At 45.0% G+C, this 17,515-nt stretch overlaps 1 protein-coding gene across 3 annotated transcripts in view; it reads left to right on the forward strand.

Annotated features, from left to right (window-relative positions):
- Positions 1–3,946: 3,946 nt before the first annotated feature.
- LOC126335584 (cytochrome P450 9e2-like) overlaps positions 3,947–17,515 on the forward strand; it is a 99,043-nt gene continuing 85,474 nt past the window's right edge. For all 3 annotated transcript variants that reach the window (XM_049999017.1, XM_049999018.1, XM_049999019.1), the window contains exon 1: positions 3,947–4,029. The gene's annotated coding sequence lies outside the window, so the exon portion shown is untranslated. The remainder of the gene's footprint in view (positions 4,030–17,515) is intronic.

Raw genomic sequence — 17,515 nt, forward strand, 5'->3', positions numbered from 1 at the left:
ACATGCTCACATGTCGCAGCTGTAACGGCTACCATTGCTTTTGATGCCCTCGCACAGGCCCAGCAACGTGGTAATGAGTTACAAGACTTATTGAAACAACCTGGAGGACTGAAGTTGCAAAGGCGTCGGGATGCCTGAAGCGGATGTTGAATCGTATTGTGACCTATCTGGAGTGAGAGTACGCCTATTTGTGGCGCAACACTTTCGAGCACAAGCAATTGCATCAGTACACAATCTGGTACATCCAGGAGTACAAGCCACAATTAGATTACAGAATGAGATTATCACTCTCCAGCGGAGTGTGCGCTGATATGAAACTTCCTGGCAGATTAAAACTGTGTGCCGGGACCTTTGCCTTTCGCGGGTAAGTGCTTTACCATCTGAGCACGACTCGCTTTACTTTTGCCAGTTCGCAGGAGAGCTTCTGTGAAGTTTGGAAGCAGGAGACGAGGTATTGGCATAAGTAAAGCTGTGAGGAAGAGGCGTGAATCGTGCTTGGGTAGCTCAGATGCTAGAACACTTGCCGCGAAAGGCAAAGGTCCCGATTTAGAGTCTCGGTCTGGCAAACAGTTTTAATGTACCAGAAGGTTTCACAAGTAGATTGGTCAAACAAAGTTTCGCCTGGCCTGGAATGCACGCTGACTGCAAACATTTGTCAAGCAACGCATTGCGTGTGAGAGGAACAAGATTACGCGCCGCTACGCGCATTTCTGCCGCCGAATCAACATTTCGAACATGTGCACGTCGATATCCTAGGCCGGCTCTCAGTCTCAGAAGGCTATAATTATTGTCTTACAGTTGTGGACCGATTTACCAGACGACCTGAAGCATTCCCCATGAAGGATATCACAGCCGAAACCGTGGCGTAGAAATTTTTTCGCGTTTGGATCACCCGATTCGGCCTACGGATTACCACAGACCTGTGATGACAGTTCGAACCATACCTTTCCAAAGCGTTAGCTACATTATTAGGCACGAAGCGTATACGCAACACAGCCTACCATCCTGCATCAAATGGTATAACTGAACGCCTGCATCGCCAACTGAAAGCAGCTCTGTATTGTCAAAGATGCAAAATTGGTTTAACATTACCTATTGTACACCTCGGACTACGCGCGTCATTCAAAAGCTATCTAAAAGCTACGGCAGCAGAGCTAATATACGGGCAAACGCTGCGTCTGCCAGGAGAATTCTTGCACAGCATGGCAGACGATACAGTAGGTGCATCAGAATTTGCTGCTACTGTTGATCGCGAGAGCACATACTCCAGCTTAGACCAACGGCGCCCAGAAGCCAGGCTGGGAGACACTCGTTCGTGTTAGCAGATCGTGAGAACGATTTCTTACGCACTGATGCAGTTCGAAAAGTCATTGCAGCCACCGTACAACGGGCCACATCCGGTGATTCGCAGAGGTGGCCACGCGTTTCAGATTAAAGTGAATGGTATGCCCACCACTGGCATACTAGACCGACTGGAGCCCGCATTTCTCGACGCACTGGACACCGTAAGGCCTGCAGGAGGTGAACGAGAAGATACAAATGTAGCACCAGGAAACGTCCCCGTACCCGACAGCCACCACGAGAGGCTACAAATGCCAGGCTCCTCGGAAAAGAAAACGACGCCGAGGAATGGTACCTCACAGCCTGCTGGAACTACTGGCTCCAGTGGTACAGCGCCAGGTTTCAAGAAAGCAGTGCTAACGCATGCAGGGCGATGTGTGAAATTTAATCTCCGATTTCGTTAACACTAAGGGTGAGTCATGTAGCAGCTACATCTACATCTACATACATACTCCGCAATCCACCATACAGTGCGTGGCGGAGGGTGCCTCGTACCATAACTAGCGTCTTCTCTCCCTGTTCCACTCCCAAACAGAGCGAGGGAAAAATGACTGCCTATATGCCTCTGTACGAGTCCAGTAAAATTGTACTGCAGTCATCCTCAAATGCTGGTTCTCTAAATTTGGTCAGTAGCGATTCACGAAAACAACGCCTCCTTTCCTCAAGAGATTCCCACCCGAGTTCCTGAAGCATTTCCGTAACGCTCGCGTGATGATCAAAACTACCAGTAACAAATGTAGCAGCCCTCAATCCGACCTGATAGGGATCCCAAACGCTCGAGCAGTACTCAAGAATAGGGCGTATGAGTGTTTTATAAGCGGTCTCCTTTACAGATGAACCACACCTTCCCAAAATTCTACCAATGAACCGAAGACGACTATCCGCCTTCCCCACAACTGCCATTCCATGCTTGTCCCGCTTCATATCGCCCTGCAATGGTACGCCCAAATATGTAATCGATGTGACTGTGTCAAGCGCTACACTATTAATGGAGTATTCAAACATTACAGGATTCTTTTCCTATTCATCTGCATTAATTTACATTTATCTATATTTAGAGTTAGCTGCCATTCTTTACACCAATCACAAATCCTGCCGAAGTCATCTTGTTTCCTCCTACAGTCACTTAATTACGTCACTTCCCCGTACACCACAGCATCATCAGCAAACAGCCGGACATTGCTATCTACCCTATCAAAAAGATCATTTACGTAGATAGAAAACAACAGCGGACCTAGCACGCTACCCTGGGGCACTCCAGATGATACCCTCACCTCCGACGAACACTCACCATCGAGGACAACGTACTGAGTTCTATTACTTAACAAGTCTTCGAGCCACTCACATACTTGGGAACCAATCCCATGTGCTCGTACCTTAGTTAGGAGTCTGCAGCATCGCATTCTGCTCCCGCAAACGGGAGTGTACAGTAGTACATAAACATTCCATGTGGCTAGTGTTTGTTATTATAGTGACTCTTTGGCGTGAGTGATATAGGCGATTCCACACTTCTCTTAACAGTTAATTGTTTAGCCTTCCACGCTTGCAAGCTATCCTGTATAGCCGTGTTTTGTGTGGAAATAAATGTTCAGTTCTGCCAGATACCACATCTTTATATCTTTAACTATGATGAATGAATCAATGAATAACGACGATAATCTTAACGCAAGTCCTGTCCAATTAATTTTAGACCCTTGCACGTACGTTAAATTCACGTCAGAAGTTTATTTGTGAGTTATTATAAAGTCAATGTTCATTAACGTTGGCAGTCAAAGATCCTATGCCCATGTCAACTTTCGTTCGATTTGATCAAAAAATGACAATCGCTGTACTACGTTGCGTAATGTAGCCATCGAAAATAATTAAAGTTCTCACAGTTTAAGCTTTGAATTAATTTCTGTGCACTGATATTCCCTATGGCACTTCCGTGAATTCACTTATAAAAATTAATTGGCATCTCTTTTTAATAGTAAAACTTTTCGCTCTCATAAAGATAATTACTTTCAGATGAAGTGGAAGGTACTTCTGAAATTAAAGCGTTGTATGTTTTACGCTATATATCTTTAAAATAAGCACTCACACGATCTAACACAATACTGAAAAAGTGAGAGAAGTTGAGCCGAAATCAAATGATAAAATGAAAGCGAGACACTATTGTCTCGACTCTACATAGACCTGTTCAAAACAAAAGCTGACGTGACTATATAATTTCTTACTCCTAGATATTCTTCAAACACTACTTATTCTTTCGAAATGGCTTACGGCCGTTTAAGAATGGCTTCATTTCACTTACAAATCGATCTCTGATTATGGAGTTATTGGCTTCTGGAATTAAAGAGTTTTCACAGACAGATGAAATTAATAGGTTTTCGTGTCATTGATGTAACCTTACATTAAGTCTGTCTGATGCGGGGGGGATAGTGAAAGGAGGGCAGTGTAAAGCTGACACTTTCTTCTGCCCAGATATCTCAAAAAACAGAAGGGAGCCACCAGATAAGCTGGTCGGTACTGCGATGCACTTTCCTGCGGGTATCCGGGACGATGACGTGACGTTCGCTCTTCCCCTGCCTCAGGCCCCCACCACGAAACCGCCTGCGTCGTGGCTGTCGGTATATCAACGCGAGTCCGCTAGAGGCGCTGGTAACCCGCAGCCTAACGCGCAGTCTACTGTTCCGAGTATTACCAGAGGTGAGTGACGGCTCCTCTGTGAAACGGGGGCGCTGGCGCAGTAAGGTGTGCGTAGTGCTGCTACAAAGCTACTGGTTACTAGTTGTTCAGTGAACGACTGCTTCAGGAGGATCTCAAAGCCAAGAAACATGCTCGTACAAACATGTTAAATACGCGGAATCTCGTAATCTGAAGAATTCACAGTGGCATTTGAAAGTTGCCAACTGAACATCTGTCGGTCATTGGATGCCGTGAAACCTTTGCCGTACATAAATGTTTCCTGTCGTTAAAAGATAAATATGCAATGAGAGGTCTAAGCAGTGAGCGCAAAACTTTCTGCTCAGAGTCATTACTGACATTGTGGAGCGGCATCTCAGGTCGCGTATGTACCGGTCTTAAAATTAATTGGTAACTACGTAAATCGGAATGTTATGAGGTCCTAACAGACAAGCTATAGGAAGTGTGCGTTAAGTTGGAGGCCAGTCCACAAGTACTGATCGTTACAAGTCCGTAGCATTCGGAAGAGTACCTATCAGTTGTTTGTTCTCTGTCTGCACTCACGCTAGCGAACCGGTGTTGTGTTGTCGTCTGTATGAGCAGATGATTGATTAATAACAGTAATCGTACGTAGTTTAAATTCCTTATGCTATATGACACAAGTTCACAAACGCTTACTAAAAGTTATAAACTTATGTTTTGTTCTACTCATTGCGTTGTATTAAGACAGCCTTAATGAAATTTCATGTTTCTTACAACTAATATGTACATTGTTGTTGTTGTGGTCTTCAGTCCAGAGACTGGTTTGATGCAGCTCTCTATGCTACTCTATCCTGTGCAAGCTTCTTCATCTCCCAGTACGTACTGCAACCTACATCCTTCTGAATCTCTTTAGTGTATTGATCTCTTGGTCTCCCTCTACGATTTTTATCCTCCACGTCGCCCTCCAATACTAAATTGGTGACCCCTTGCTGCCTCAGAAGATGGCCCTTCTTCTGGTCAAGTTGTGCCACAAATTTCTCTTCTCCCTAATTCTATTCAATACCTCCTCGTTATTTATGTGATCTACCCATCTAATCTTCAGCATTCTTCTGTAGCACCAAATTTCGAAAGTTTCTGTTCTCTTCTTGTCCAAACTATTTATCGTCCACGTATCACTTTCATACATGATTACATTCCATACAAATACTTTCAGAAACGACTTCCTGACACTAAAATCTATACTCGATGTTAACAAATTTCTCTTCTTCAGAAACGCTTTCCTTGTCATTGCAGGTCTACATTTTATATCCTCTCTACTTCGACCATCATCAGTTATTTTGCTCCCCAAATAGCAAAACTCATTTACTACTTTAAGTGTCTCATTTCCTAATCTCATTCCCTCAGCGTCACCCGATTTAATTCTACTATTTTCCAATATCCTAATTTTTTATTTGTTGATGTTCATCTTTCCTTCTTTCAAGACACTGCCCATTCCGTTCAACTGCTCTTCCAGGTCCTTTGCTGTCTCTGACATAATTACAATGTCATCAGCGAACCTCAAAGTTTTTATTTCTTCTCCATGGATTTTAATACCTACTCCGAATTTTTCTTTTGTTTCCATTACTGCTTGCTCAATATACAGATTGAATAACATTGAGGATAGGCTGCAACCCTGTCTCACTCCCTTCCCAACCACTGCTTCTCTTTCATGCCCCTCAACTCTTATAACTGCCATCTGGTTTCTGTACAAATTGTAAATAGCCTTTCGCTCCCTGTTTTATACCCCTGCCACCTTCAGAATTTGAAAGAGAGTATTCCAGTCCACACTGTTAAAAGCTTTAGTCTAAAAATGTTGAAGGGTCAGTATTGCCTTACGTGTTCCAACATTTCTACAGAATCCAAACTGATCTTCTCTGAGGTCGGTTTCTACCAGTTTTTTTTATTTGTCTGTAAAGAATTTTCGTTAGTATTTTGCAGCTGTGGCTTATTAAACTGATAATTCGGTCATTTTCACAATTTACTAATGTGTAATGCATTTTAATATGATCGTGTGTATAATGTGTACTCATGAAAGTATGTTATCTCTGTGTAAAAATTGATACCATAGCAGCTGATCAGCAAGTCGCGAGTGACTGTGCGTTATCATTACTGGAAAACAAACAGCAGGACATTCCCCTTCTCACATTATAATGCTACTGCAGAGGGTAAAATACCAAGTATTATCTTAACATGCAGCAATCATTACGTTTGGGAGGAATTTTGAAACGTTTGACCATGCATTAACCAAACAGACATAGGTAATCGAATGCGATTTTCGTAAGGCTGGTAATTAATGGAAAGCAGGAATGCTATAATTTAGAAAATAATGAAAGTAGTGAAAATTAAAATTACGTTGATTTACTACGGAGAAATGTATTTCATAAAATTTCGGTGGTCGCCGCCTGTAGTGGCTGTTAGTTCCAGTGTGGGAGTACGTGAGAAATGGACAGGCTGCACACTGTTTTGAATGCGACACGTGTGTCGTGGGCTCTCCGAGTTTTGTGCTGGGCTGCGCGTGTCGCTGACGCTGACGCTAACGCTGTACTGACGGCTGTTATCCTTTGCCCGAGGTTGGTGGAGTCCTAGCTTGATACAGCCTTGCCTTTTATTCCTTGCGGGCTGTGTGAAGCTGTTTCCTGTCTTGAAGGTCTGTACTGACGCGGTCCGTCGATTACTACTCGTTGCTGGCACGCGAGCATGCTAGCGGTGGACTCTGTTGTTTGGGTTTTCTTCCCCTCGCGCGTGACTTGTTGAATTGCTGCCTCGAGCGCTCCTGTCGGCTGCCTCTCGCCGTCGCGAACCTCCTTCCTCAGCCGCACGACTGCTTTCCAGTCGCACGGCGTGAAGGCGGGGCTGGCACGCATGAAGTTCAGATCCTTCTTTGTGGCGAATTCGAGCATTATTGCCCGGTGTCCAGCACGGAGGTCTAGCGGCGAAGAGGTGTGGGTTTTTGTGCTCGTTGAAGCGCCCATCCCCCAGCACGGTGGCGGTCTTCTTCAGCACCACTGGCATTTGGTGCTGTCGGGGAATGGGATGACATCGGTGCGCTGTTTCCCAGGCTCTTCTTCGTGTTTCCCCTGGCGTTGTGCGTCCCCGTAGGGAGTTTGTTAAGGGGAGGACGTTGGGACGTCCGTGGGCGTCTGCCCGGTCTCCCGTGGTGTTGCACGTTCCGGGGCGACGTCCGTTTGAGTCACCGCGTCCGTCCGCGGGGGAACACCTGCCTGGGTCGACCCACCGTGGAGGCGGCGCCGGGGGCGGCTGTTTTCTTGGTCGCCACCCTCAGTTCCTCTCGCAGCTGTTGAAGGTGCCGGTGAACGGCGACGACCTCCTTCTGCCTCCTCTGCGGCTTTGAGAGCGGCCACTGCGTCGTCGGTGGCGGCGCTGGGCGCGACTCCAGCCTCGCCGGCTTCTGGTCGGCGTCGTCCTTCTCCCCCCTGTAGGGGGGTATCGCGGGGCCGCACCCTCTTCCTCATGTGCCGCTTTTCTCGTGGCGGCCTGTGTCCTCTTCTTCAAGTACGCGCACCTGCGCGAGATTGCAGCGTGAGCGCCACCGCAATTCACGCACGTGGGCGTGACGTGTTGCGGTTTATTGCAGTCACGCGTTTCGTGCTTCTCGGCGCAGCGCAGCCACGCGACTGCGTCCTTGCACGTCCTGGTGACGTGCCCGACCTCCACACAGCGTTAGCACTGCCTCTCGTGCTGCGGTCCGCTTCGCCTCTTCTTCTCGTTGCCCGGCCATCTCCCGGCCATCTCCCGCCACCGCTAGACCACGGCAGCCAGCTTGCATCCCTTTCCGCGTCCCGACACGGCTTCGGGCTGGTGGCGTCGGCGTGCGCCAGCGACGGTAGCCAAGTGAGCCTCGGCGCAGTCATGTCGCACGCGTGCGAGCGTCGAGCGTCCAGCGACGAGAGCTCCTCGGACCTGCCGGTTGTGTCCAGCAAGTCGGCGTTAGCGATCTGCGGCACGACACATCTCTTGAGGTGTCCGAGGACAACAGCTTCAAGCTGCAACACCGCAGTCTATGTCAGAACTGTGCAAGTTTTGGATTGTTGAGGCAAATCACGGTGAGGACAGAGACCTCTGAAAATTCAGAAGTGTTAAGCAACGCTCAGATTCGGACATCGCTGGCTGAGTCCGGAATTTCTGGGACAAACTAGCAAGAGAGATGTGCTCTGATCGGCCCCTTACTGACGACATTCCGGGGTTGGAATCTGTAAAACGTGGCATTGACACGCTGTCACCGGAAAATAGTAACGTATTTCCTGACTGGTGTGTGCTGGAGGAAGAAAAAGGGACACTCGTGGTTTGATTGTGGATGGAGACGAGTCGTTGGTCCGAGACATCGTGGTGCTTGGTGGTGTCCAAGCACTGATGAACGAGATTCTGATGCTCCACTACGACCACCGTCTTCCCACTTACCGCTACAGCAGGCTGATAGGGACTATACAGAAACACGGCCCGTTACGTATGGGTTAATATTTAGACAGGGAGCACACTGGCGCCACAGCTCCACTAAACCCGATTCGTGCCTCAGCATCGTTTGATGTTGTATTCAGTTGACCAGACGTGTTACTAAGTTAATCGTTGGGTTGTATTGGGTTAATGACTAGATGTGCAGCTAGGATAGTGTACCCACCCCTCTTGCCTGTCTTGTAAAGTGTCCTCAGCAACTAACTTTGTTTTTCGTGGAATGTTGATGCCAATGCTCTGTGACTGTTTAACACAATAAATAATCGGTTTATATTTCCTTCTCATTTTTATTTGAAGAAGGAAGTAGTTCCCTTTGATTCACTGATATATTCTATTCATTAAACAAGTAGTTATATGGTAGGATTATTTCAATTTCCCACCTTAAGACTCTATGCTATGGCTTGTCAAGATAGAGATTCCGTTACGCAATTTACTCTTAACATTTGTTCTTAATGCGAGTGTGGTGGAGTCTGAGTAGATCCATGATAGGTTTCACAGACTCACACACGGCTGGATATTGCAACTTTCCAATTGCTTTACCATCGGCGTAAAAAGTGTATGGTAGCTAATCGTGATTACGTTCAAGGCCAATAAAGGTATTTTGTCTGTAAGTTTTGTTCCCCTATTTCTGTCGATAACTCACCCAACTGTTCCAACGTGCCTTGTAAAATATGACTGAGAACCGTGTGTCGCACTTACAGCTGATTCGGGACGCATGCGGTCTGCGGTCCACTGTTTGACGACCACTGGCCTCAACGTTGGCTGTGCACAGGTGCCTCGTCAAGTCCATTTAACGTTACTATTGTCTTCAAGCTTTCTTCCGAGACAGGATAACTGCATTTGTCGCAAACTGACTGAACTGGAATACAAATTCTTAAAAATTCGGATACCAAAGAAATTTTGAATTATTTATCGCAGTACACAACTATGACTTTTAAATAATAATCTTGTGATCACAGTATTATTTTATATAATTACACACATCTGGTTCCCAGAACTCCTGAAGGTAGAAGTCGACTGTGCATATTGTATCACAGACATAGTCCCTTTGACTGTTCACAGACGTCACTAAACCCGGCCAAAGATGTACACAACCATGCATTCAAAAAAAGTTCAAATGTGTGTGAAATCTTATGGGACGTAACTGCTAAGGTCATCAATCCCTAAGCTTACACACTACTTAACCTAAAGTATCCTAAGGACAAACGCACACACCCATGCCCGAGGGAGGACTCGAACCTCCGCCGGGACCAGCCGAAACAACCATGCATGAGCATCGCCTATTAGACAGAGGGGATCCAACAGCCGATCAGTTCCAGTCATTCCAGCAGCAAGGAGGTACACGGCTCGTGTTGTCTGTAGTTCAACCATGTCTAGACGGTCAGTACCGCGGTTCGATCGCGTTCGCATAGTCACTTTGTGCCAGGAAGGGCTCTCGACAGACAAAGTGTACAGGGGGCCTGAGGTGAACCAAATTGATGTTATTCGGACAAGGAGGAGACACGGAGAGACAGGAACTGTCGATGACATGCCTCCCTCAGGTCTCCCAAGGCCTACTACCGCAGTGGATGACCGCCGCAGATTACGGCTCGGAGGAACCCTGACAGCAACGCCACCATGCTGAATAACGCTTTCCGTGCAGCCACAGGCCTCGTGTTACGACTCACACTGTGCGCAATAGGCTACATGATCCGCAGCGTCACCCGTGACGTCCATGGCGAGGTCCATCTTTGCAACCACGACACCATGCAGCGCGGTACAGATGGGCCCAGCAACGTGCAAAATGGTTCGCTCAGGATTGGGATCACGTTATCTACTAATAACCATTTGTGTGTGTGTGTGTGTGTGTGTGTGTGTGTGTGTGTGTGACTGGCAGTCAACTACTCGAAGAAACCATTCCGAGGTATTTACCGTCAGCCACATTCGGTGATGGTACTAACAAATCGCTCATCTATTCTATGTTCTTTTCATATTCTTCTTAAAAAAAACGACAAAATTTATTTATATTTCAACCTTAAATTATTGTTATTGTGAAAAGTGTCAGTCTTTGTAAATGTTGTAGATAAAACAAAAGGAAAGAAAACTGTAAAAAGATGAAAAACGAAAATTGTAAATGTACGACCCTTTTTTAAACATCAGGTAACAGGTCAATAATTTGGCATATAATAAATAAATCACCTTCTCTTCACCGACTAGTGTCGCATATTCCTTCAACCAGACAATCGTCGGAGACGTGTTTGGAGGCAACTCGGTCAGGCTGAACGCCTTAGACACACTGTACAGCGAGTTCAGCACGGTGAAAGTTCCGTGCTGTTTTGGGGTGGCATCATGTGGGGCCAACGTACGCCGTTGGTGGTCACGGAAGTCACCGTAAGGCCTGTGCAATACATGAATTCCATCCACCGACTAATGGTACAACAATATCAGCAGCATACTGGCGAGGCATTCGTCTTCATGGACGACAACTCGCGCCACCATCGTGCACATTTTGTGAATGACTTCCTTCAGGATAACGACTAGAGTGGCCAGCATGTTCGGACATGAACCCTATCGAACATGCCTGGGATAGACTGAAAAGGACTCTTTGTGGATGACGTGACCCACCAACCATTCTGAGGGATCTACGCCGAATTGCCGTTGAAGAGTGGGACAATCTGGACCAACAGTGCCTTGATGAACTTGTGGATAGTATGCCACGCGAATAAGGCATGCGTCAACGCAAGAGGACGTGCTACTGGGTATTAGTGGTATCGATGTCTACAGCAGTCTGGACCACCACCTTTCAAGGTCTCGCTGTATCGCGGTAGAACAAGGAATGTGGGGTTTTCATGGGCAAAGGGCAGAAATGATGTTTATGTTGATCTCTATTCCAATTTTCTGTACAGGTTCCAGAACTCTCGGAACCGAGGTGATGGGAAAACTTTTTTTATGTGTGTAATTCATTTTGTAACTAAGGAAAGCAATAAATATACAGGGTGAGGCATATGAAAGTGGCCCAGGCCGTCTGTGGCAGCTTTAACGAAGGAGGAAAGGACCTGCATTTATTTCCAGCAGGACTGAGTACCAGCCCATACAGTCGTCCGGACCTTGGAGCACATTTACACTATCTTCTCGCCTGACGGAGTTATTAGCAGATGTCAGTCCGGAAGGAGCCCTAGTGGGCCACCCAGGTCACCTGCTCTATCAATGTGCGTTTACTTTGCGTGGGGAGCCTCAAGTCTAAGGTGTACCTCAACAACCCTCATAGTCTTCAAGAACTGCAGCAGAACATTTCAGATTTCTTCAACAGGGATTATAAAATAAACACCAACAAAAGTAGGTAATGGAATGCAATTGAACGAAATCAAATGATTTTGAAGGAACTGGAATCGGAAATGAGACACTGAAAATAGTAGGTTAGCTTAGCTATCTAGCAGCAAATAACTGATGATATCCAGAGTTAACAAGATATAAAATGTATATTGGTCCTCCTTTCAGAAAAGAGGAATTTTTTGAAATCAAATATAATTTAACTTTTAAGTAGCCTTGTAAGGAAGTAAAACGTTGATGGAAAGCATTCAGAGAAAAAATCAGTAGAAGCTTATGAAGTGTTGTGCTACAGAAGGATGTCGAAGATTCGATGGGTAGATCAAGTATGTAATTAGGAGGCACTGACCGAACTGGCAAAGCCTGCGGGAAGCCACCACTATTGACATCCACACAGTCGTGCAGTCCTGATGCATCCAACACAGTCAAAGATGATGGCCTGCACATACCCTAAGGCTCGAGCAACGTTAGTCTAGACCTCCATAGCCTGGATGGCAGTGACGGTGAGGAGGGGAAGTAAGCAGGCCGAGGCTCGAACAGGCAGCTTACCAAAGTGGTGGCCAACAGTGGAAGGTAGACTCCCAACTAGTGACGCAGCAGAGTGGCTGCAGCATGAAGCGTCCCCTTGGAAAAATTATACAAGACAGTGCTTAAACTGACACACAATATTTTTTTAGCGCAACGAAATCTGACTTTCAGTAATCCCTACAAGAGAATGGCCCTGACTAAATTAACCTATACGTTTCACAAATCAATTACCTCACAAAAGTCTTCGTTACTCTAACTACTGCAATACAGCGAGCGCCACTACTGCCAGCTACATAAAAGATTCAGACTACTTAAGGCACTAACAGCACTGAAAGACCTGAGTCGAAACAAGGCCCCCGGAGTAGACAACATTCCATTAGAACTACTGACGGCCTTGGGAGAGCCAGTCATGACAAAACTCTACCAGCTGGTGAGCAAGATGTATGAGACAGGCGAAATACCCTCAGACTTCAAGAAGAATATAATAATTCCAATCCCAAAGAAAGCAGGTGCTGACAGATGTGAAAATTACCGAACTATCAGTTTAATAAGCCACGGCTGCAAAATACTAACGCGAATTCTTTACAGACGAATGGAAAAACTGGTAGATGCAGACCTCGGGGAGGATCAGTTTGGATTCCGTCGAAATGTTGGAACGCGTGAGGCAATACTGACCTTACGACTTATCTTAGAAAAAAGATTAAGAAAAGGCAAATCTACGTTTCTAGCATTTGTAGACTTAGAGAAAGCTTTTGACAATGTTGACTGGAATACTCTTTTTCAAATTCTAAAGGTGGCAGGGGTAAAATACAGGGAGCGAAAGGCTATTTATAATTTGTACAGAAACCAGATGGCAGTAATAAGAGTCGAGGGGCATGAAAGGGAAGCAGTGGTTGGGAAAGGAGTGAGACAGGGTTGTAGCCTCTCCCCGATGTTATTCAATCTGTATATTGAGCAAGCAGTAAAGGAAACAAAAGAAAAATTCGGAGTACGTTTCAAAATTCATGGAGACGAAGTAAAAACTTTGAGGTTCGCCGATGACATTGTAATTCTGTCAGAGACGGCAAAGGACTTGGAAGAGCAGTTGAACGGAATGGACAGTGTCTTGAAAGGAGGATATAAGATGAACATTAACAAAAGCAAAACGAGGATAATGGAATGTAGTCAAATTAAATCGGGTGATGCTGAGGGAATTAGATTAGGAAATGAGACACTTAAAGTAGTAAAGGAGTTTTGCTATTTAGGAAGTAAAATAACTGATGATGGTCGAAGTAGAGAGGATATAAAATGTAGACTGGCAATGGCAAGGAAAGCGTTTCTGAAGAAGAGAAATTTGTTAACATCGAATATAGATTTATGTATCAGGAAGTCGTTTCTGAAAGTATTTGTTTGGAGTGTAGCCATGTATGGAAGTGAAACATGGACGATAACTAGTTTGGACAAGAAGAGAATAGAAGCTTTCGAAATGTGGTGCTACAGAAGAATACTGAAGATAAGGTGGATAGATCACGTAACTAATGAGGAGGTATTGAATAGGATTGGGGAGAAGAGAAGTTTGTGGCACAACTTGATTAGAAGAAGGGATCGGTTGGTAGGACATGTTTTGAGGCATCAAGGGATCACAAATTTAGCATTGGAGGGCAGCGTGGAGGGTAAAAATCGTAGAGGGAGACCGAGAGATGAGTACACTAAGCAGATTCAGAAGGATGTAGGTTGCAGTAGGTACTGGGAGATGAAGCAGCTTGCACAGGATAGAGTAGCATGGAGAGCTGCATCAAACCAGTCTCAGGACTGAAGACAACAACAACAACAAGGCACTAACTACTGATAGGTATAGTTAGCCAATGAAAGATTTTAATAGAGAACAAACAATGTATTTACCTCAATAGTGTTCAAAAGTCATAATGTATATAGCAGTTCATGGCATCCCGTCTTACAAATTTCAAAACTCCGCCATCTCTCTCCCCACATCCACCATTGCTGGCCGCTCACCTCCAACTGCGCAACGCTACGCGCTGTTAACATCCAGCTGCCCAACACTACAATGGCAGACAACAATGCAAACTAGCCACAGACCGCACACAGCACAGCCAGTGATTTTTCATACAGAGCGCTATGTGGCGTTACCAATAAGAAAACCTAAACAGCCTACATAGAAGCAGAGTCCACGGACAGCAGATGTCTGCGTTATCCAGTGCCACAGGTAGTCTACATCTCATAATGGTTGGCATACCACATGCACCGGGATACTGCTCCGTATAAAGAACTCATGGCAGAGGCGGAGTTTTTAAACATGTGCTAGAGGTGGATGGTTAGTATTTCTTGAATGGCAACACTGCCGCCCCAGAGATTCTAGCAGACTGGAGCAGCAGGATGTCCAAAATGGGCTGTGATGCCTTCATTTGCTCTGGTTTTCTTATTTGGCCATTTCCTCCAGAGCGTTGCTCGAATTGCAAGACTTCCCAGCTCTGCCTTTTAGAAGCGCTGATCTGCGCCTTCCGTGTTGCCAGCATCCTGAATGAGTAGTGCTGCACTCTGAATTCGCCTTCCTCCATAACAGCGTTTGGACTGGCTTTAGGCTGACGACATCTTCCTCTTCAATGACCTCATTTTGCTGATTGATACAGGACAGGCCATGGACCAACATTCCTTCCTTCTTTAAAGAATGTGGTCCCTGCATTGTGTACCGTTTACATTTTACGACAAAAGGATCTCAAGACACGTTTGACAGGTTGGCATAAGAGATTCCACATTCTCCACGTTTCCTTACTCTAATTTAACGTAAGCCACAGGGTTTGATGACTGCATGTTAATGTAAAGGCTGTTTGGAATCATCACACAACAGACTAGTGAAATAAAATTATGAGTTTCTCTGTTCTTAATAAATTTCTTATCAGTCATCCAACAGCAGATGATTCCACATACCTATTTCTCATGCTTGATATTCTTCATTTTTTATCAGGTAGTTTTTAACTCGCTGTTTTCGTACATCTTCCGGAATTTTGTCTTTGTCGCAGAAGCTACCCTTGCATTTTCCCATAAAACACATTCTTTGTACACACACACACAGTAACTACGTACTGTACTTCTACATACAAGCTATTGATGATTAGTGAAGCTTATTCGCTTTAGTTTAAAGCTGAATAAAGCTTGACCGCTTCTTAAAGTTAACAGAGTCTGTGAGGAGACGCTGAATGGAAGCTCAACTGGTCAAGCAGTTTTCCTTCTAAAGTAGATATACATTTGCTCAAAGTAAGATCAGATCCACAATGGTATCAGAAATGATTGTATCATGCTGTATATCATGGTACTGCCGTACATGATGCAACATTTACACAGCGGTGATACAACCTTTCTGTGTGTCAGTATGTTCGTCCAGTTGGTTCACTGGTACGACCAAATCGTACGCGGCTTGTTATTTCGCCAGTTACGACTGCAGTTAGCTAGTTCTAGAAATATGTTTCATAGTTTTGTCCTTTTCACCCATCTGTTGAAAATCGATGCAAGAACATAAATATAAAAGATGAAGTAAGTTAGAAATTTCGACTTCAGAGGCTGCAACTGCCAGATGATGGTACAAATTGTCGAAACTAGTCACATCATAGTAGGAGCCCTAAGTACGGTTTTTAAGAGGATGAACGTTTGTGACTTCGCTGACATTCCCAGCATATTAACCGACGATAGCCTTGTCGGGATGCAGCCGGGCTATACATTTATCTAGACGCAATCTTTCAACACCCCCTCTGCCCGTTATCTTCACGTGGGAGCGCTGTTTGCTATTCTCGCCGCCGGCCAAAGTGACCGAGCGGTTCTAGGCGCTACAGTCTGGAACCGCGTGACCACTAGGTCGCAGGTTCGAATCCTGCCTCAGGCACGGATGTATGTGATGTCCTTAGGTTAGTTAGTTCTAAGTTCCAGGGGACTGATGACCTCAGAAGTTGAGTCCCATAGTGGTCAGAGCCATTTGAACCATTTTTTGCTATTCTCGCCGGTAGTGATTCGTATATTGAACGGCGTCTCTTACATAAACAGTGAGAAGCAAACAGCGCGCGTGTTAGTAATCGCCGCTGCTGGCCACTGTCACAAACAATGGTGCCCAAGAAGTGAATGCTACCAGAAACGATGAATCGCAATCGACAGCGATTTGTCTGCTCTGCCAGCTTTTACCGCTTCTGTCTCAATAGCGACTCCTGGTACACTGATGCTGCGCACCAGGCCTCCATCCTTATACCACAATACAGGTACTCCTATCCTCTTCAATGACCGATCTCTTCCTCTACAACAACAGAGTCTTTATATCAGGGCAGCTACTCCCACTTTCAGTGGGAGGAAAGTGCTTGTTTTAAATATCAGTCTTTGGGCATCGAGTTTTAAATGTTTTTTAATGTGCTCTCATTTGTTTCGTTTTACCTTTTATTATTACTGTTTTAACTTATAGTTCAGGAAGTCATATCTCTTGTAGATACTAAAACTCCCATTTTATTTTCATCTTGGCAAAGTTTTCAATTCATTATAAATACCCAACCTTTCTGTTTCTTGTTGCTTTCGTCTCCATTAGTTTTTGTTGCCAACTGGCTGAAGAGCGGGTTTGTCCGTATCACTGACTGTCCGCCTACCCACCCATATGATACGCGGCGGAATGAAATAACAATAAGGAAAAAGATACGCTATGAAGCAGTTTCGATAAGATAACAAAACAGCTGTCTCACCTGAAGATAACAGGCACATGAGACCTGAAGATGACAGTCATATTGTGTCTAGATGAGTGTATGATTGAGCTGCATACCCAACAAGAAAATCTTTGTGAACATTTTATGATGATTACAGAAGTCGAAACCATATGTACGTATGCAAGAAACAACAAGTTCGACTCCATTCTAAGAAAAAGTACTTTTAGTCCTCTTGTTCCTATAGACACTGTTCGTAAATAAATCGTAGTACAAAATTTAGAAAAGTGTGAAAAAAATTTACGTTTGCCATCAAGTGATAAAAATTTGTGAGTCGGACCAAACGTGTAGTCGGAACAGGACAGTAAATAAACAGAAGTTTTAATGTCTTTCGTATAAAACCGGGTAACAAGCCTGTTATATATACGTGCACTAACACACTAATACCCTTTAAATACTCTTTCAAACGTAAATACATACACGCATTAAACTGGTTCTAAACATATGTAGAATACGAT

Source organism: Schistocerca gregaria, chromosome 2, assembly GCF_023897955.1.
Source record: "Schistocerca gregaria isolate iqSchGreg1 chromosome 2, iqSchGreg1.2, whole genome shotgun sequence".
In the NCBI taxonomy this organism is placed as follows: domain Eukaryota; kingdom Metazoa; phylum Arthropoda; class Insecta; order Orthoptera; family Acrididae; genus Schistocerca; species Schistocerca gregaria.